Source organism: Heloderma suspectum, chromosome 2 (genome assembly GCF_057233095.1).
Source record: "Heloderma suspectum isolate Gila_16-S chromosome 2, 16-S_ref, whole genome shotgun sequence".
In the NCBI taxonomy this organism is placed as follows: Eukaryota; Metazoa; Chordata; class Lepidosauria; order Squamata; family Helodermatidae; genus Heloderma; species Heloderma suspectum.
Window position 1 is genome coordinate 141,967,336 of NC_139459.1, and position 21,976 is coordinate 141,989,311.

At 43.6% G+C, this 21,976-nt stretch overlaps 1 protein-coding gene across 1 annotated transcript in view; it reads right to left on the minus strand.

Moving 5' to 3' along the window:
- LOC146352884 (transient receptor potential cation channel subfamily V member 6-like) overlaps positions 1 to 21,976 on the minus strand; it is a 109,265-nt gene that overhangs the window by 85,905 nt on the left and 1,384 nt on the right. The gene's annotated exons all lie outside the window — the stretch shown is intronic.

Consider the following 21,976-nt stretch of genomic DNA (forward strand, 5'->3'; position numbering starts at 1 on the left):
ACCAATGAAACAAATGGAAGACTCAGATAAGGGGGAAAGGCGGGGAGGAGTGCATGTAAACAGAGTCATTTGTGATCCTGCATTTAAAACAGAAACAGAAAGCCCTCTTTTAAAAGCATGATTTTAGTCTGGTGTAGAGATGCTCACAGGTTGTCTTCCCAAAAAAGGGGTCTCGGGCCCCCTTTCCTGTGGTCAACGGTGACTTTCTACTTCTCCTTTTTCTCAAACTGGTTCAAAACCAGTTTGGTCCTCCAACCACAATTTGTCTCTCTTTCCTACAGAAAAGTACCTTCTGTACTTTTCCATTGCCCATCTTCTTTCCCTACAAGGAGCATACTGTACTGTAGCAATTAATCAGTTATCAGTTAAACTTATGAACACATAAATGGCACCTATCAAGCTCCTATCTATATAACCCATATATCTTCCAACTCCCTACCTGCTTCCTACTTGCCCCATTGCCTTATAAAGCAGCATCCCCATTACAAGTATTACCTTTGTACACCAAAAGCTCTCCCTCCCCAGAATATATATGCTACATGTACTAAGCAAAATAACAAGAAAATAATTTCAATAGGCTCCAATTGTTCCTATTTATTGGTGACAGTGATACCTTTTGGTACCTCTCTGATATCCCATTTTCTCTATGGGGGACACTTCGAGGGTGCCTTTGAAATATTTTTTATGAAGACTAGAGTTTTTCCAAGTTTCAGTCCTCCCCTTCAAGTTTTTAGAAGTTAAATCACTATGGGCATCTGAACTGTGGTGCACATGGCAAGTGAGAGGAGGGGCTAAACATGAGGAAGGGTTAAACATGAGGAAATCCACATCAGGCCACTTGCCCCTCCCCCCTAAATATTTTTTGGGCTGGCGTTGGGCCCTACCATGTAGCTATGTCTACCTGCTATTTTGATTTGCAACATAAATGACCCCAAAATAGTGTGCCCAGGGAAAGCCTGAGGCTTGCAGAGGTCCACACAAAAAATATCTAATAAGACATACTGAAAAAGGAGGACACACACACCCCACCCAAATAGTCCAATACGGACTGAGCATGGTCAGTGATAATCAGGAACTGTGGAATGTTGAATACCAATTGGAAAAGAAAAATAATGGAAATTTTTGGGGGCAAGAGAGAGACTTGACTGAGCCCCTAACCGCTAATAGTATTCCAGCGAAAGCTATGGCTGGCTTGAACAGAAGCACTATTGTTAGGGTATGAGGATTGCGTTGTTATAACATTTAACTCAATATAATGAGCTACTGATAGTTGTTAATGGTGTGATCAATAAGACTGGAGGCAGATAACAGGGTTCCCCCACCTCACCCCAGAGAATTGGAAGAGGTTTGAAAGAGGCCTACACATGCCACAAGCATACATATGCCTATAATGTGTAAGCTTATTCCACTGTCATTCTAGTCAATAGGTACTGCAGGGTTTTTGTAGTTTATGTTCCATTTCTGGATAATGTCGATTGTATATCAAGGTGATTCTTTTCTAAATCCAGATAATTTTTAAAAAGCCTTGTTTTGTTCACTAAAATGTTGTTGTGGGGTTTTGTTTTGTTTTAAATTTTCAGCTCTTATTCCCCTCACCCCCACCACACTATTTTCCCAGCTGACAAAATCCAAGATATGCTTAGGCACCTTTAAGTTCAGCAGCTTGCTACTCCATCTTCAACACTGGGTATACTTTATTTATTTATTAATGCTACTTTTATACTGCTTAATATCTTGAAATCTCTAAGCTGTTCACAATACATATACAATACAGTATAAAACCAATGTTAAAACAATAAGAGCAGTAAGAACATATAAAATAATGAGCAATTAAAAACATTACAACAAGGATGATAATAAAATGGAGCAGCATCTCAATCCACTACAAGTCAGGGAAAGTGTGTAAATAAATGTCTTCAGGAGTCATTTAAAACTCATGACAGTTTTTGCGTCTTGAACAATGTGTGAAAGGGTATTCCAGAGAGTGGGTGCCACTACCAAGAACGCCCACTTACCTGGTGTTACCTGGTGACACTCTGTTGGTTGTGGAACCACCAATAATGCCTCCTCAGAAGGTCTCGGAGGTCAACTGTATACAGGGGGAAGGCAGTCTGCCAGGTATCCTGGTCCTGAGTTGTTTAGGGCTTTGTATGTCAACAACAAAACCTTGAACATGGCTTGGTACCTAATAGGCCACCAGTGCAGTTCTTTTAACACAGGTGGAATATGTATGTTGCAGTATTCTGCAATAATTTCCAGTTGTTTGAATAATGCAAAAGTGTTTATACTTTTAGATGTCATTAATATAACATATAGTAACAATTAATGTGCTATTACACATATTGCACTTTATGTTCTTAAAGCAGTAAGATAACGATAAAGAATTGAACATTTCAATTTTCTATTTATTGTTTGTTTGTTATCCCCCCACCCCCATGGCTTCACAGTTTTCAGAAATGTTATATCTGTACCTGCACTCTTGTGCATATATCCTATTCAGCAGCTCAGGTATGTTTGCAACAGAAACAAACCAAAATCTGTACATAGGGCCAGCACAAGGCGTTTTGCAGAAGTGGAGAACATTCCACCTATAAAAATTGACTAGCCTGGCAGATTAATCTGTCTTCAGCACTGACAATAGGAAAAGCATCCTCCACTGCACCTCAAGGCAGCAGGCTAACTTAGGGGGTTCAGAGCAGGCCACATGGCACACACAGGTCTCTCCTTGCTACCATCTCCCAGCATATGCCACTTGAGGCAACTGCTTCACCCTGCCTAATGGTAGGGCCAGCCCTGTTGTATAACAGATGAATACTGCTAGTTTGTTTGCTAGTCGATAAGGACTGACTATGCTTAGCATTATTAGCAGGCATGAAAAAGAAAACTTTGGGTAAGGTCCACTCTCTGTGCAAGCACAGTTCTCTGCATGCAGGACAGTTGATGGACTGTGCTCAGCTGTAGGAGAATCCTGTACACAGAATAACACATGCAGGAGGCAAAGATGTGACAAGGGACTGGATTGTCCTCCCACACACACACTGCACAGAACAAAGTTACACAAATATATAAATAAACTCTTGTCTCCTTCTTCATTCAGTGTTTGCATTCAATAGTCAAACAGTACCAGGTCATTGGGTTGAACGCTTTTACCAAGAGCAATGTTTGGTCCTTGGCTTTGGGCTGTTTGAGCTCTATAATTAAACCCTAGATTTTTATCAAAGGGACAAGATGGAAGCAGATAAAAGCATCCGATCATGCCTGAACGATTCACAGTTGTATGGCTGTTGTGTCAACACTCTATAAACACTGCTGAGAAATGAAGTAGACAGTACTGCATTCCACAGCCAGCACTTCAGTCTGAAAAAATCCACAACAGCCAGTTCCACATGAAATTTAGTTAAGAAAGCTGACTGGCCTTGCTGCTTTTCAAGCTTGTCAGAAAACTGCATCGAAAGCCCAGGTCCACAAGACAAAACAAAATAAATTATAGAATCATAGAATCGTAGGGTTGGAAGGGGCCTACAAGACCATCGAGTCCAACCCCCTGCTCAGTGCAGGAATCCAGGTTAGAGCATCCCTGACAGATGGCTGTCCAGCCTCCTCTTGAATGCCTCCAGCGTGGGAGAGCCAACTACCTCCCTAGGTAACTGGTTCCATTGTTGTATTGCTCTAAGAGTCAGGACATTTTTCCTGATGTTCAGCCGGAATCTGGCTTCCTGTAACTTGAGCCCATTATTCTGGGTCCTGCACTCTGGGATGATCGAGAAGGGATCCTGGCCTTCCTCTCTGTGACAACCTTTCAAATACTTGAAGAGTGCTATCATATCTCCCCTTGTGTTGACAAACAGTAATTAGAGGAAAGAGGTGAGCTGAACATCAGAGAGGTGGTGCCACCAGTGATTAGTGAGGCTGTGCCCTTATCAAAGCACAAACCTATTATGGTGCCACATGAGGGCTAACAACCATCTTTGCTGTCATTCTGCATAGGCCCAAACTCTTAGTAGCATAATGAATAAGTTCACAATTCAAATCTCACCTGTGCTGTGAATTTGCTAGGGGCCCTTAAGCAAACTGCAGTCTCTCAGTCCCCCATCTACAATATGCAGGTAATAAACACCTATCTTACAAGATACTTGTAAGAACTACTGAGATAATGTATATAAAGCACTGTATACATTTAGTACTGTGAGAGAATTCCCTCCAACCATGCTTACACAGGAAAGGGTACTTAAATGTGTTTCTGCTTGGCATCTGCTGCAAAATGAAGGGTTTTTGCAGCCAGGTATCACCCCACCTCCAATGTTCCCTTTTCCATAAAAGCTGCCCAGCTGAGCTGCCCAATTGCCATGCAGCTCCAGACGAACCTTGGAAATACTGGATTGCTGCTCCCCTGCCTCTTGACTGGCTGTGGCATTAGGAGGCTGAGATTCACACGACCCCAATAATATGCATAGATGTGGGTTAAACGGATGTGCACTGCAGGTAGCTCAGACCTGAACTTGTTAAAATTCAAACAGCAACAGTTGCATAATATTTTTATTATGTTATTCATTTTGTCTAGGTAGCTTATTAGATGCCCTTCAGACAAAGCTCACAGACCAGCTTACATAAAGGGGTTTAAAGACAAACACTGGGTAAATATAAAGGCCTGGGCAAATATAAAGGTTTTAGTCTGGCACCAGAAACAAGGACAGCGTCAGGTGTAGTGCTGGGCCTAAATATCCAGCTCAGACTTTCTTTTGCTATTTCACGGAGCGTGGGGTGGGGCAAATATGCAGCAGAAAAACAACTGCGGAGGACAAAATGTATTCATTTTTAGGGGTGGAGGACTTTATAACGCAAGGTGGCAGAATGTGTTCTCCATTTTTCTTTATTTTCTTTTAAAAAGCATTGCCATTGCTTCAAGCAGCTGCAGAACTGCAATTAGCAGTCCATCAGTATTCTATCCAACAGAATGGCCCAATGGGAATGACCCTACATCATGAGCATAATTTCAAAAGGCAGCATATTAATACACTTGATGACGACGTGAGGACGACAATGCTATAGTGTCATTCCCGCTGCAGCATCCGACTGGACAGAATGTCGAAAGGCTGAACATTGCAGCTCTGCCACATCTTAAAGCACAGCAATACCTTCTTCTTTAAAATAAAGAAAAATGGAGAAAACCCTCCACTGCCTCATGTCATAATGATAAACGTCACCACCAAAAATGAATAGAATTCACCCTCCACCTCAGCAAAAGTGGCCAAAAATCCTCCCCCACTTTCATGGAGACACAAATCGCCCCCCAAAAGTGTGTGTGTGGGGGGGCAGTGTTCAGCTCAGTGCCAGCCACATGAACTTCTCTGAGGAGGGAATTCCAAAGACAGAGCACCGCAACTCTATTCAAATGAGGGTGGTGCTCAGAGCAGGGCCTCAGAGGCCAATCTTAATGACTGAGCAGGGAGGAGATCCTTTACATGCCCAGGTCCTTAGCTGTTTAGGACTTTAAATGGTGAGAGTGAGCACATTGACTTGTGCTCTAAAACGGACCTGGAGCTACCAGAGCTATTTCAGAACCGGCAAACGCTATAGCTAGTGATGGAATAGAAACTAATGCAGTCTCCATTTTAAGGTAAACCTACCTAATTCACACTTCTTGAACGAATACACAAAGCAAAATACTGTTAGCCTTCACCAAATTTTGCAGTGTAATTCTTCAATCAAAAATGCATTAAAATATGGGGGAAATGCACGCTAAATGCATATATTAGTGGAAGTAACATATATAAATGCATCATATATAGGGAAATTGCTTGCCAAAAAGAGTATATTACAAGAAATGCACACAAAATGCCTACAAAGTTTCATACACACTTTTTAAAAATTAGCAAACTGACATGGAACAAAATGAACTTAACTTTGGAAAAATGAGAAACTGATGAAAACTGAAATTGACAGAGTCGTCCATCCCGACTTACAGCTGAATGCAATTAGTTCAACAAATGGTGCCTACCTTGCTAACTACAGTATCTAATGAAGGATCTGAACAAGATGTTACCAGAGCATGGGTAATGTGGCTAATTTATTGGGATCAATTTGTCACACATTCTACTGAACTCTACTCAGCTGGATGATAAGCAAAAACAAAAACTGGGATGGAGGAAGAGAAAAAAAGAGGATGCTGGAAATGATGAAAAGCCAAAGTCTGCCGTTTTTAACAGTTCAGAATAGAATGGAGGAGTTGCTATGAAAACCTACCCAGATAGCATTGTGTTAAATAGGCTGCTATCCTATGTACCCGTTACTTGGGAGTACAGTCAACAAACCCAGTGAGACTTACTTCTGAGTAAAAAAATACATAAAGTTGGGCTGCATGAGATAAATCCAGTTAAAAAGGGCCTTTAAGGTACATTCCTGCTTTAGCATTCTGAGATAATCTGCATTCATCTTTGCAATGGCATTTAGTTGTTTTTTACATCAGGAATGTGCCAACTGTGTATTAAAGAAATGTAATCCAAAGAATTTTAAGATGATAAATTACAGCTGAAAAGTTGAGCAATAGATCTATAAATATCTCAGATGTTTAGCAGGTGAATAATACTGAACACCACCTTTTACACTTATTCACAGTCTTTCTTCCTAGCTGGTTTGATCATAACAAATGGAAGAAGCAAGGAAATCTTTTGTACTGTGGAGAGAAAGTTAAGCAAAAGGCACAGAGGTCCATTGTATTTTGTTTTATATTTTAAAATTGTAGGCCACCGCTATATGACTCTCAAAAATAGCCTACAAGTAATAATAATCTATATAAGAATACGTTAGTGTAATGTTTATTACTAGAGATCTTCCAGACTGATTTTCCTCATTGTTTTAAAACTGAATCTTGAGCAGCGTAGATGTGCAGAAAATTTTCAAACTTCAGAAAATTTGAATGCTTGAGCTTAAATAGCCAAACAGTATATTTATTTACTCCGTGCCAATCTCCTATTGCTCTATGGCCCACTGCTGGTTTATTTGCTCCACCCTGAACATTACCGGATCTGACATCATGTGTTTTTTACCTCCATTACCTGCATCCTCCCGCTTTCCTTTTTTCTGTTTCTGATTGGGGGTTTTAAATTCATTTTGCTTCACAGGCAGGCTTCACAGGGTGCTGCTAGGCCTTGGGGCAGTTGCTAGGGGCAATGGCCACATCCCCCCCCCCCCAGATTGTATTGTTTCGAATGGGACAAATCAGAGACCGAGGAGGGAGGGGCTGCTGCTGCTCCTCCCGTGATGCCCTGTGTGGGTGGGGTTAGTGTATTCGTGTGTGTGTGTGTGTGTGTGTGTGTGTGTGTAGTAGGCAAGGCAATGCAGCAGGAGTGGGTGGGGTGCAAGACTGGCACCATATTGGATGGTTCTGGCTCAGGGCAGGTGAGAGAAAGATGCTGCTTTCTTCTCTCCCTCCCCTTTTGTTTTTAAGGCCCACATGAAGGTGGGGTGGGGCTTCTTGAGTGGGGGCTTGGAACACCCCTTTTCTCTGCAACAGAGGAGGGGTGGTCTGGTCTATGCTTTCATGTAATGGAAGGAGGTTCTTACTGGAAGGAGGGAGACTAACTGCGTGGGTGAATGAGTGAGAGGGAGGTGGGTTGGAAGACCCTGTTTGCTCTGGCAGGGGGAGGCTTGCTTTAGTATAGTGGGAAGAGGTTGTATTATTGGGGTGTTCATGGAAGGGAAGCTGATGCAGGACGTAACTGGAAAGCTGAGAGAGGAAGAGGGAGAAAGGAAATGCCCCCTGAAAGTTGTTCCAGTCGCAAGGGAAACGGCCAACATATTTGCATCCAATTATTCTCGGACTGGTAGCACCTATGGCGACATGGGCTTTACACTAGTATTAATAATAATTTCAATAAACTCATTTTAAAAATTAAATCAAATTAGGAGAAGTATTTTCTACATCTACAATCAAGATAGTCCATTTGGAAATTGTTTGGGTAGACTTCCAATGTTTAGAACATGCACTTACCATAGAAGTCTGCCAAAATCAATATTCTGGGAATAAAAATCTACTGTCTCTAACATTAGATGCAAATAGTGAACATAAAATACGCATTTACATTTGTCAAATGTTAATTTCAGGAAGATAAACTTCATAAACACAATACTTAAAAACCATGATCCCATGGGGGTTTGCATGTGGCCTGCAGGCCGTGAGTTGTGCACCCTACTATGGAAAACAGGAAACCCCAAGCTCCTGATGGCTTTTACAAGCAGCGACTGTATGAACACAATGTTAGTTACATGACATAATTTGGCCTGTTGAGAATGTCAATTAAGCATATCCAAAATTTAAGCTAGTACAGTAGGAGTCAGCGTGTTCTGGTGGTAGGTAGACTGTTGTTCTTGGATCAAGGAGACCTAGGTTCAAACCCCTGCTCAGCCATGAAGTTCACTGAGTGACCCTGAGCCAGTCACTGGCCATGTTCACATATAATGATGCCAGTATTACAGAGAATTCTGGCCTATCATTCACAAGTAGTGTGTAAGTGCACAGTGCTTGATCATTCCCGCTTGGCTCATCCCGGCACCAGGAGTGGCTAAACTAGCCAGAAACTAACCAGGAAGCAAAAGCTTCATGTTACATCCAGATATGATTGCTTGGCAGCAGCAGTGGCAGGATGGGAGCTGAGAGGGGAATGCTGGTGACTGGCAGAGAGAGGCGCGGTTGCTCAGCAGCGGCTGGTTAGTGGCAGCAGTGGCAGGATGGGAGCCGAGAGGGGAGCGCCATGGCCACTCTGACTTGGCATGCATAATACCTCACAGGTCCAAGCACTCAGGCTGTTGACTGATATGTCCCAGAGATCTGTGGTTCAACAGTCACATGTGCATCCCAATGGGCTATGCATGTTTCTACTTTGTCCCTTCTGAGTTCCTGTAAAGCAGCCTTCCCCCAACCTGATGCCCTCCAGATGGTTAACTGCAGGTCCCACCATGCCTAACCATTGGCCATGCTGACTGAGGATAATGGGAGTTGTAGTCCAATACATCAGGAAGCACCATGCTGTGGAAGCTTGTGGAACAATCATGCTGGCTCAGGCAAGAACATGGCAGTTAAGCTTGTTAAGGCTATTCTGAATAAAGTCTTCTTCTGTTACAGAAGACTTGCAGCATTCCTGTATTACACCGACCCATGTTTTCCCACGACGTCTGTCGTCTTTCTAACAACAACAACATTAAGGAGGAAAAGATGGAATAGCTGTACAATGCCTTTTGATTGGTAGCACTGGAAGCCCTCTGTCTGGAAGCACTCCTGGGGAAGTAACAGTGATTTGAGAATGGCATGAAAATAAGCCAATTGCACATGCAGTGTGCAACAATGATGCACAATTACCTGATTCAGACACTAACAGGGCTGGTGGAGCTGCAATTCACAATGGTGGAGGAGCTGGTGGGTGCTGCACCTCTCTAGCAAGCACCTTTATTTAGTTTTAATAGTTCTGTTCTGCAGTGCTCAGCATGCAAAGAGGCTCCTGCAGCACCTCCAAAATTAAACAACTGAGCAGCTACAGAATTGAACAACTTAAAAACGATAATTAAAACATGTCAAATACAAAACCAAAGAAGTATTAAGCAGAATTTTATAAGGTTTAAAAAAGAGAGTCCTTTGATTCATTTACAAACCAAAAGTTCGTCAAGAACAGAGAGAAAGCTTCAAAGGGAGAGTGACACCATAAAGAAGTCCTGATCGTTCTCCTTTGTGCCTCCACAAATGTGGGAAACATAAATGGAGCCTCCTCTGCACATCAAAGAGCATACAAAGGAACTCCTTCAGAGCTTTAAAGGTTAAAAAAGGCACTTTGATTTGAGCTCAGAAGCATGCAGTGGATCAGAGTAGATCTTTCAAGATCAGTGTAATATGATAACATAAATGGGACCTATAACACAAGTGGGACCTGCAACAAAATGTTGCAGTGTGGACTGCTGTTCGGAGTTGTAAGCAGCCAGCCATGCCTTCTTCCAGGATATTCCATTCCACCACCACCCAACTTTTCTGTCTCTGCTCCCCCTTCCCCCCCGCCACCCTATGGTCAGTTAGCATTTGTGCCCACCAAGCATGTTCAGGCTTCACTGGAATGCTTTGGGTTCCCTCCCTCCTGTTTTTTACCCTAAAATATGTTTGTGCTTCTACAAACCCTGCAGTTTTCCCAAGTCTACTGATACTTCCCTCTTGTGCATGGATGGTGCCATTTTGATTATATAATGATCCACACATGAAGAATGAGTTCCCTCTTAGTACAAAGGACAAGGGCCTGGCCCACGTGTCATATAGTTTCCAGTTCTGGTATGGAGGGTGAAGTTAGTTTGTGGTAACTGTAATTTGCCCAGTTCAGACATTACAACAATCTATTCTGAAACAAGAAGCAAAGAAGAGAATTGAAGCGCATGAAGTGAGGAGACAGCACATGAGACCAAGGCACAGTCCCAAGAGGCAAACACTGGTTTGGCCATGATGTGGCCAGTGTATGATATGGTTGGTTCCCATGGAGACCCATACACATGATGGCATGATTCACAGGATGCTTCTACTTCAAAACATGTTTGTGTGGAAGTTCACAGGTGAGTGCAAGTTGTAGATCTCTAGTTCTCAGTAGTGAATAATCCCATGGGGACATCTCTCAAAGTATTCTCTTATACTGAATAAGAACAAAATGTATTTAAAGTATGCAAACACAACATTTCCTTTTAATAGTTTTGTGTCTGTATACCTTCTATATAGTCCTTATAGTGTTGTACTTAGCATTTTAAAAAATCTATAAAATTTATATTCCACTCTGCTTGTGCTTAAGTACAACTCAGGGCAGCTAACAACAATTAAAACAATATACAATACAATTCCAAAAGATATATTTGTCTGTGTGTGCATAATAAAACCGACAGATGCAGCAGGTAAAATGTATCTATCCAATACATCTGTATATCTTTAAATACAAGCATCACTTTTGCTTGTCTACATTATTGTGTTGTACATGACCCAGCACTTTTGTCTCCTTTCCTAGGCCAAATACTTGTGATCTCTTCATCTTCTGGATGCCAGTCCCCTTTCACTGCACACTCTATAACTGTTATATTATTAAATCAAAACATGTGCTTCAAACATATCACGATTAACCCTGCTAAAACAGGGTGGCCTAAAGGGGAATCCCAAATGCACTTTTCATTGCAGAGTTTACACAGAAGTAGATTTACAATATAGACCTCCCATGACATTGTTGTCTTCTATCACCTGCATAATATACCCAAATTTCAGTCTCTAACCACTTCCTGTTTTCTTTCTGGAAAAAATCCCCAACATGGGACATAAAATATCCCCAGAATCTATTCATTTTGCATTTGGGGTATTTTTAAGTCCTCAAACCCAGGCAATGTACCAGAAATATAAAGATGTCCCATGGACTTTCCAAAGAAAGTTGGTCTAAGGAAGTAGGCTTAAATACTCTGGATGTCAGTAAGTTGGCACAAACATGGGATTTCATTTACCTCACCAGAGACAGATTTGTTATGGGGATAGAAAAATACCCCACAACACCCCCAAACATTAGTTCCTATTAATAAAAGCTTTACATTTGGGGCAGAAACCAATGCTGCCCTTGTGTGTGCGGCCAGCCCCGCCGATTCTGGTCCGCAAGCAGCCCCTCCACTTGCAGAACGGCGATGTAGCGCTTCTGGGGGCAAGCCCCCAAATGATCAAAAATGGTGGAGCTCCACCAACCCGCCCGTCCCAGAAACGAATGTTTTCTCTTGTTTCGGGACTTGTCCTGGAAGCAATATGTCGCCATCCAGCAAGCAGCCCCTGCTAGAAATGGTGGGACTGGCTGTGCACGGACCAGAATCAGCAGTGCTGGCTGGGCACACAAAGGCAGCATTGGATTCTGCCCAAAGTTTTACTGCAACTTTTCTAATATTTTGAGTTTATAAACTACTTCTTCTGATACCACAGACACATGTTTGTTTGTGAAGGCATTTTTCCACTCCAGGATACACTGGAAAATGGCTTGGGCTACTAAAAAGACCCACAAACATGTTTGTGTATAATTTTTGCAACCACTGCATTGTTAAATCAAAACATGCGCTTCAAGCATATCTATTCTGGTGAAAGCATGCTGCTTTATACAACTAGTGAAACGTTGGTCATTACAATAGAGAGTGTGTGCATCCATGCATGCGTGTGTGTGTATATATAGGAAGAACCCATATATTGTGAAAACAGGACATTTTCCTCGATTTCAAAACAGGGGGCTCAAAGTGAACCTCCCAAACACTTAATGTACTTCCAGAAAGCCTAGATTAGGCACACATACAGCTTGTGGCATGCTGATTGTTAGAAATGCCTGAAAGAGAGAGTGATTTCTTAAGTCATACAAAGGAGCACAAGAGATATAACTGCAAATGGTTAAGGTACTCTCAGACCACTCTCCAAGATACACTAACTGGTACACACACACAAAAACCCGGAACATTGAACATCTTTAATTTAACACTTAAAACTTGGGACATGAAGTCTCGTAATAGAGACGAACTTTCCTGCACAGAGCAAGCCAAGCTGCACAAAACAAGGGGCAGAGTGTTAGGCAGTGGGAATTCGATTGCCTCTTCAGACTTCAAGTTGGGGCAGAGGGCACTTCAAGTAGTAGCCAAGGACATACATCTCTGCTTTATTTGCTAGCTTCATTTGCTGTGCCATCAGGCTATTTCACATGTATCTTGCTTATTTGACCCATTCTGTACTCTAACCCAAGATTTAATGTATATACCCTTAATTCTATATGAAAGATCAGTATCAAGGAATGCTATTTATTGACAGTAGTTACAAAAAGAAAGAAAAACAAACCAGGCCACAAGAATTGTGAGGTATGTTCCTGGCCTTGGCATTTCTCCTTTCAGTTTCCTTAAACCATCATGCGGCTATAATGACAGATACTTACACACCTCCCAGGGTGTTAATGAAACTCTTCAATATCCCCAAGTAGGAGTATTATTAGGGCAGCTATTATTACTTGAGCTGCCAAACAGGATCACAGAAATTCTCTCTCCAATTCAGCATCTCATTTAGAAGGTCACAAAGACCAATAATAGAAGACAACACCCTGCCAATGCAAATACACACCCATCTTCTCTTTGCCTATATCCTTTGCCCCATTATCCCTACAGAAACAACAAGGTCCTCCTCCTAGAGGAAATTAGGGGTGAAGTAGAGTGACTGCATCCAAATCTTCACTTTAAATCCTGGCTGAAGGATCAGGCACTGTTGACACACTTCTGCTACTGTAAGCCAGTCTATACATGGCAGCCTTCCCCATCCTGGTGCATGCCAGATGTTTTGGACTACAGCTCCCCAAATCCTGGCAATTAGCCTTGCTGTCTGAGGCTGATGGGAGCTGAAGTCCAACATCTGGAGGGCACCAGGTTGGGGAAGGCTGATAGAGGGGATAGACTTGGACCAGAAGACCTGGATTCAAATCCCCACTCAGTCACGAAGCTCACTGTGTGACATTTGGACAGTCACTGTCTCTCTGTCTAAATAATGCCACAAGGTTGTGAAGATGAGACCAGAAAATCCCCAAGCAAACCACTCTTAAGCTCCTGACAAACGGGTGGGATCCAAAAGTTATGATATGAATGATTCTCAGACAACCGGAAATCTCATTTTGATTAAGGAAAAATAGAAGAAGGACATTAAAGAGCTCCATGTTTCTCAAGTGGAGGGAAAGTACATCACACACAAACAGATTCTAGGAAAGGTCTCCATGGAGAATTTAGTGTTGTGCCAGAAACATTATTTCCGTTACTGGCAATACCATATAGCATGGGATTTTGTATAACTTTCCCCTGTGTTTTCCCCCATTCTCCTGTATTGACTCGAGAAGATTCCGCTGGCTGCCAAGTGGCTTGGGTGGATCAGGCTGAAGGAGCATATCTGATCCCCAGCCAAACCTAGGTGTTGTCACACCTCAAGGGTCTCAGGAACCTAACATTTAGAACAAAACACACATGACAGTTTTTCTTTTTTAAAACCTGCAAAGCTTTTTATACGACCCTGTAAAAATGGTACTGTGCACATAGCAAGGATATATTCCTAGAACATGCGTCATACATGGAGCTGGGATTTGCTGTGGCTCCCTATTGCACACACACATGGCGACAAACATATTTGCCACTGAATGCATGAAGCAGCAGAATGAGTATAAACAAGCAAATCTGCAGTAGGTGCCTAGAAAACACTCTATAGCCACGTCACCACGCCAAAGCAAGAGATGTTTTCAGTTGGGCCCACTGTGTTATCCCTCAAGTGACAACTCTGGGGCAAGTTTTGATAAAGTACAAAATGTTGGTTCTTTAGAAGTGCTGTCTGGGACCTCCTACGACACCGTGCCGGGCAATCCACGAAGCATTCCCTACGGCCCCTGGGAATGTCCAAGAAGATGCTGGAATACCTCCGAGGTCATGCATAGATTTCTCAGATTGCTTGCTGCTTCCCTCCTCTCCCAATGTCACCCCAGACAATAACGTTGGCCATTAGTCCATTCAAGCTGGTCCTCACCAAAGTGTGTAATTACTCCTTAGCACTCTTGCAACCATAATCAGAGTGACTTGATGCACTACCCTTCATTGTAGATTCATGATAAATTATTAAAGGATGTTCCTATGATTATTTAATGAAAGGTATTTTGTGTCCAGATGTAGCAGAATGCATACTTTGTTGGGGTATGTTGGGGTGGCGGGGGGCGCACACTTCATATTTTGGCTGCATACCTGGGAACAAGGCAGATGTCGTTCCTGGACAGATTATAATACCAGAAAAAGGACGTAATTAAAAACATCTAACTGTACTTTTATTAAATTTACATTCAGTTAAAACATTCCTATCCCACTTTTCCACCAGGGTTCTAGGCAGCATTTGCTGGTATAAGCAGCTAGAATGCTCTCTCACTCCTCTGTTCCCTGTTTCTGATTACTTCATCTACTTCACCTCATCACTTGTAGAAAGTGCAGTGATGACCACAATAAAGTAGCCCAATGCCCCACACTGACACACCTAAATCATCCCCAGCGTCTGTCTTCCCCCAGCTTCATCGCCCATACACTTTTACTGTGAACAACAGATGCATGGAGCAGGTAACTATCATGAGGATGGCAGGTTAGTTAGTTAGTTAGTTATTTAACAATATCTCTTATCTTCGTGGCCTTTCAAAGCGGTGGTTTGCAGTGTAAAACAGCATATTCAGGATGTTGAGGAGTGGCTGAACTTCACCCCATAATATAGCCACCTGCAGCCTGGTGCCCTTCAGTTGTGTCCAACTAAAGGGCCCATTTTCCTCAGCAAGCTGGCTGGGGATGATAGGGAGTATAGTCCAACATCTGGAGGGTGCCAAGTTGCAGGAGGCTGCTTAACCTAATGCCAGTAGTTGAGAGAGAGAGAGAGAGAGAGAGAGAGAGAAAGAGAGAGAGAGAGAAACCAGGGCTCCATCTACATGGCACCGCTTTAGCCCCTCCACCCCGTCACAACTGCACAGCAATGCAGCTTTGAATCATCATGCCCTGCGATACAGTTGCGGTGTACTGCGCACTTCCCTAAGAGACTTGCTGTGCCCTCTTTTTTTGGCCATTATACTGAAATGCACAGCCCCATGAGTGTTTCAGTGGCTGTTTTATATTTGAGGGGCTCTGCTGTGACTTTCTGACCCTGTTTTAGGTAAAAATTGGGTGTTCTGTGCTCCTTCATTTCTGCACCATCACTTTGTCGGTTCCCCAGCCCGAGACTCTTGCGATGGTCCACACTCACAAGCGTGAGCACTACGTGCCTAGCCATCGCTCCGAAATGGTGGCTGGAGCAATGTTGTTCCTCCCTCAAGACCGCCCCCCCCCCAGCCCTTGGATACTGAGTCCAAAAGCAACCGTTGCGAAGATACGAAGCTGCAAAAATGTGCGCAAGTGTGACTAAATAAATGAAAACACCCCTCTGTGCCTCTGTAACTGTGCAGCTGCGAAGGGTTGGGGAGCAAAGGGGCGTCACAGAGCGACATAGGCACTACGCACGCCTACAACATGCCCACTGTAAGATGCAAGGTCAGTTCAGGGAAGGAACAGACAGCCTGCAGCAAACCCAAAAAATCACAGTAAAATTACTCCTTGGAACTCCGCTTTTTCCGGGGGAAAACCACAGATGGCTGCGAAGTCACGACTGTGTTATCTGTCACGAGGGACCTCGACTTGCACCTGTCCCGGAGTAAAAGCCCAGTGTAGATGGGGCCCTGGGTAAAGCCCAAAGTGCTGTATATAATAGCCAAAAATAGGCCCACTTCTACAAGTGTTGTGAATTCTCAGAGTCTTTGCCATGTGTTGAGAAGGGTAGACATATTTGACATTATACAAGGCTGGGGGCCAGTGTGTGAGTGAGGTGGGATGCGGCCCCACCCCCAATATATTATGATTTGAGGAATTAACCAGTTACATCCTCCGCCAAAGCAAATTATCAGCGTAAACTCTCATGAATAATAGCACCACCCCCACCTTTAGCATTAACATAACTCAGATTCTAGTGACTCCACATTATCTGTTGAAACAGCCAGCTACCCACTTCAGATGAATTGTAAGTATCCAGCATCACAACATCACACAGGCAGTGGAAGTCAGCTTAATGGTAAGAAGTGTGTTAGAGTGGTAGGCAGCAGTATTGCAACCAGAGAGCCAGTGTAGTGTAGTGGTGAGAGTGACGGACTGGGAGCCGGGAGATCCGGGTTCTAGTCCCCACTCGGCCATGGAAGCTCACTGGGTGACTTTGGGCCAGTCACAGACTCTCAGCCCAACCTACCTCACAGGGTTGTTGTTGTGAGGATACAACGGTGAGGAGGAGGATAATGTAAGCCGCCTTGAGTTCCTTGCGAGAGGGAGAAAGGCGGGGTATAAATGCAATAAATAAATAAAAATAAATAAACCGAAACTCTCCCCACGACCTGAGCTCGATCCCAGCGGAAGCTGGGTCCCAGGTAGCCGGCTCAGGTCGACTCAGCCCTCCATCCTCCTGAGGTCGGTAAAATGAGTACCCAGCTTGCTGGAGGACAGGTAGTCACGACTGGGGAAGGCAATGGCAAACCACCCCGCTACAGTCTACCATGAAAACGCCAGCGTAAGCAGTGTCCCTCTAGGGGTCAGTAATGACCCGGTGCTTGCACAGGAGGAACTTTCCTTTTTCCTTCCTACTATCACAAAGTTAAAGAGAAAACTCCTATGATACTACTGAAATAAGTTAGAGCCAAACTAGACAGGACGTTCACAGGCCTGTTCACTTAAACCTGAGTCTGCCTCCATAAATGGGAGGGGATGACTTTTAGAGAGGAAGGATCATGTGTGTTAGAGGTTCTGAACCCTCACCATGCTTGCTACTTACTTCATAGAACCATAGAATAGTAGGGTTGGTAGGGGCCTACAAGGCCATCGAGTCCAGCCCCCTGCTCAGTGCAGGAATCAGAGTCAAAGCATCCCTTACAGATGGCTGTCCAGCCTTGTCTTGAACGCCTCCAGCGTGGGAGAGCCCACCACCTCCCGAGGTAATGCGTTCCATTGTCGTATTGCTCTAACAGTCCAGAAGTTTCTCCTGATGTTCAGCCGGAATCTGGCTTCCTGTAACTTCAGCCCATGATTCCGTGTCCTGCACTCTGGGATGATCGAGAAGAGATCCTAGCTTTCCTCTCTGTGACAACATTTCAAGTACTTGAAGAGCGCTATCATATCTCCCCTCAGTCTTCTCTTCTCAAGGCTAAACATGCCCAGTTCTTTCAGTCTCTCTTCATAGGGCTTTGTTTCCAGTCCCCTGATCACCTCACCAAGTTTTCTCCAAGCCAAATGCATTTCTGGTGTTGGAGCTCAGTGAACAACAACCCTATGAGGTAGGTCAGGGTAGCAAACTAATTATTGCCTAAGGCCATCAAATAAGCTTAATAGCCAAAGTCTCCCCAGTTCAGTGCCAGCACCCTACCCTCTACACCAAACCAGCTCTCTATGCATATTTAGTCCTTAACTTTGAAAGCACAAGCTATAAACTAACATTTAATCATAACTCATATAGGCATGTACTCACAAGATTAACGCCACATCAAAAGTAATAACCCAATCATCCAGGCCTGCACAATTTGAAACCCACCAAGCCAAATATAGCCCACCAGGGACTCAGTCTTTTGAGTTTTGCTGCCCATCTACTGCAAAAATGGGGGAGGGGTGTGGCGACAATATGCGGCTCATGGACCTGCAGTGGGGCTAAGTGTCACAAATGATACCAGAGGAAATCCATCACCAAAAAGAGGACAAAATGAGGATGCTGATTTGCATAAACTTTGCATATGCTAGTGTGTGTGTGTGTGTGTGTGTGTGTATACACATACAAATTTAGAAATAATAATTATAAATTTAAATAGAAATATAGTACATCTCATCATAGTGTGAAAGACTGTGACTAGGTGAACTCTGTGCCTGCCTCTACAGTTTGCTGATCAGGTGCAGCCTTTCAAAAAGAGGGATGTCTTCTGTAAAAGAGGGCACATGGTCTCCCTATCTCAATAAGCCTTTTTTAAAATTAAAATTGTTGGTTTTAAATTCCTCTGTGTGGCCTTCTCTTCATGATATATTTCAAAGGGGAGCCCCATTCTCTGCACACAGCGCAGAAGCTAAGCAAGCTGAATCTGTGTGTGCGTGTTGTATGTGCGTGTGTGTGTGTGTGTGTGTGTGTCTTTATGAATATGAACAACAGTAACAATAATCCAGGACCTTAGGTTTAAACAGTACATCTTAATCTGCTTTCTTGTTCTCCATCAGTTTATGCTACCTGTAACTCTTCCTCACAAAAGACTGGAGGAATGTTCTGCATGAGTGTCCCGTCCTCGCCCCCATTAGAGCAAGCGTGATTTCTTTCAAAATACTAGCACTTCAGTATAATGAGAGTAAAATATTCTGGGGCCCTTCTAAGGGCTCTTCAAGGAGGAGGGTTTTTCAAGTGTCAGTCGTGTCAATTCAGTGTACCTGACTGACACCCCAAAGCAGCCCAGAGTCCAGCAGGCTCAATGCAGATGGCACCATCAAGGAGAGGGGCCGAAGCATGCATCATCCTAGGCTACTTGGTACAGACAGTACTGCCTCCTTGAGGTACTTTTCCTCTTTGCTTCCAGTTTAGTGCATGAGAGAACTGCCATTGGGAAGCATCCCAAGACAGAGGCCTGGAAACAAGGATTCAGGTGCATCATCTAGTAGACTGTCTCTGATTGTCCAGATGTCTGGTAGGCAGATTTCCAGGTTTGAGTTTGCCTGCCTGCACACATACTAAAACCAGGCATAGGCCTGCACATGTTAGAGCAATATGACAATGGAACCAATTACCTAGGGAGGTGGTGGGCTCTCCCACACTGGAGGCATTCAAGACGAGGCTGGACAGCCACTTTCAAGCACCTTGAAAACAATGCAGCGATTACTTGAAGCCAACATGGATTTGTCAAAAACAAATCCTGCCAGATGAATCTGATCTCATTTTTTGATCAGGCGACCTCCCTTGTGGACTATGGGAATGCTGTGGACACAATATACCTCGACTCCAGCAAAGCTTTCGACAAAGTGCCCCATGATATCCTGATGAGCAAACGAGCTCAAAGTGGGCTAGATGAAACAACGATCCGGTGGATCCAACAGTTGGCTACAGAATCGGACTCAAAGAGTGCTTATCAGTGGGACCTTCTCAAACTGGGGAGGGGTAACGAGCGGGGTACCGCAGGGCTCAGTCCTGGGCCCAGTGCTCTTCAACAGTTTTATTAATGACTTGGAGGAGGAGGTGCAGGGAATGCTGATCAAATTTGCTGATGACACAAAATTGGGCAGGATAGCTAATACTTTGGAAGACAGAAACAAAATTCAAAGTGATCTTGATAGACTGGAGCGCTGGGCAGAAAACAACAGAATTTATTTATTTATTTATTCATTTCATTTCTATACTGCCCAATAGCCGAAGCTCTCTGGGCGGTTCACAAAAATTAAAACCAAACAACACACAATAAAACATTTTAAAATATATAGAACATTAAAACCACAATGAAATTTAATAGGGATAAATGCCAAGTTCTGCACCTAGGAAAAAGAAACCAAATGCACAGTGACAAGATGGGGGATATGTGGCTCAACAACACTACAAGTGAGAAGGATCTTGGAATTGTTGTCGATCACAAGCTGAATATGAGCCAACAATGTAATGTGGCTGCAAAAAAGGCCAATGCTATTTTGAGCTTCATTAATAGAAGCATAGCTTCCAAACCCCAGGAAGTACTAGTTCCCCTCTACTCAGCACTGGTTAGGCCTCATCTGGAGTACTGTGTCCAATTCTGGGCACCACACTTTAAGAAGGATGCAGACAAGCTGGAGAGGGTTCAGAGGAGGGCAACCAAGATGATCAGGGGCCTGGAAACAAAGCCCTATGAAGAGAGACTGAAAGAACTGGGCATGTTTCGCCTTGAGAAGAGAAGACTGAGGGGAGATATGATAGCACTCTTCAAGTACTTGAAAGGTGGTCACAGAGAGGAAGGCCAGGATCTCTTCTTGATCATCCCAGAGTGCAGGACACGGAATCATGGGCTGAAGTTACAGGAAGCCAGATTCCAGCTGAACATCAGGAAAAACTTCTGTTTTTCTGTTAGAGCACTATGACTGTTAGAGCACTATGACAATGGAACCAGTTACCTAGGGAGGTGGTGGGCTCTCCCACAGTGGAGGCATTCAAGATGAAGCTGGACAGCCTTCTGTCAGGGATGCTTTGACTTGGATTCCTGCATTGAGTGGGGGGTCAGACTTGAGGGACTTATAGGCCCCTTCCAACCTTAGTATTCTATGATTCTATGTGCAGAAGCATCGACCCCTACATCAGCCTGCATTGGTGCACCAGGCCTGGCCTGAGGGTGGCAATTCGCACATCACCAAAAAGAGGACGAAATATGGCACATATCTGCATAAAAGTTGCATATGCTAATTTGTATCTATAGATGCAAATGTGGAAATAATTACTATAATTTAAACAAATAAAATATCAAGAATATGACCAGAATTGCACTTCTTCCAGCAACATCTCATTCTACTCGTCTACAAGTCACTGTCCACTATTCTCCTTAATTCTTTTCCTTGCCCCTCATAATGTGCAGTATCATAATATCCCACCCCGCAAGCCACGATCTGCACCAGCATCTGCTACCACCAAAACAAGCAACTGAGATGTTTCAATTATCTTGCTAATTATGGCCATCCACCCCACTCCATGCATGCAATGGTCCAGTCCTCACTTGTCTCCACTAGTCCAAGACCACAGGCAAAGGAGATTGCAGGATCAGAAAGAACTGATTCCCACTGAATCTGCATGCCAAAGATACTTTATGTTTTGAGTTTGGTATCTCTATCTTAAGGAGCGCCTCCAGCAGCACCAGACAGGCCGCTTAACAACATCAGCCTTGGATGGTCTTCTCTCTGTCCCATCGGCCAGGACAGCTAGACTGGTGGGGACAAGGGAGAGGGCCTTCTCTGTGGTGCCCCCCCCTTTGTGGAACTCCCTCCCTAGGGAATTCTGCCATGCCCCCTCTTTAATGAGCTTCCGCTGCGCATTAAAAACGTGGTTGTTCAGGCTGGCATTTGGGGTGGGTTAGGGTATTTTTAGAAAAATGATGTTTTTATTGTACAATTTTATTGTTTTAAACTGTTCTATTACATACTTGTACATCTCCCAGAGTGGCTGGGTGACCAGCCAGATGGGTGACTAATAAATCTAATAAACAAACAAATAAATAAAATCTACCTCTGCCTTTTCCAAGCACTGCCAGACCAGGATTGAGATATGCTGCTATCTGGGCATGTTCTATATAGTGCTTTTTCTTTCAATAAGGCGTTGAGTACACAGTCCAGTAGTAATAGTGGGCGTGAACCATTGCTGACCTATGCC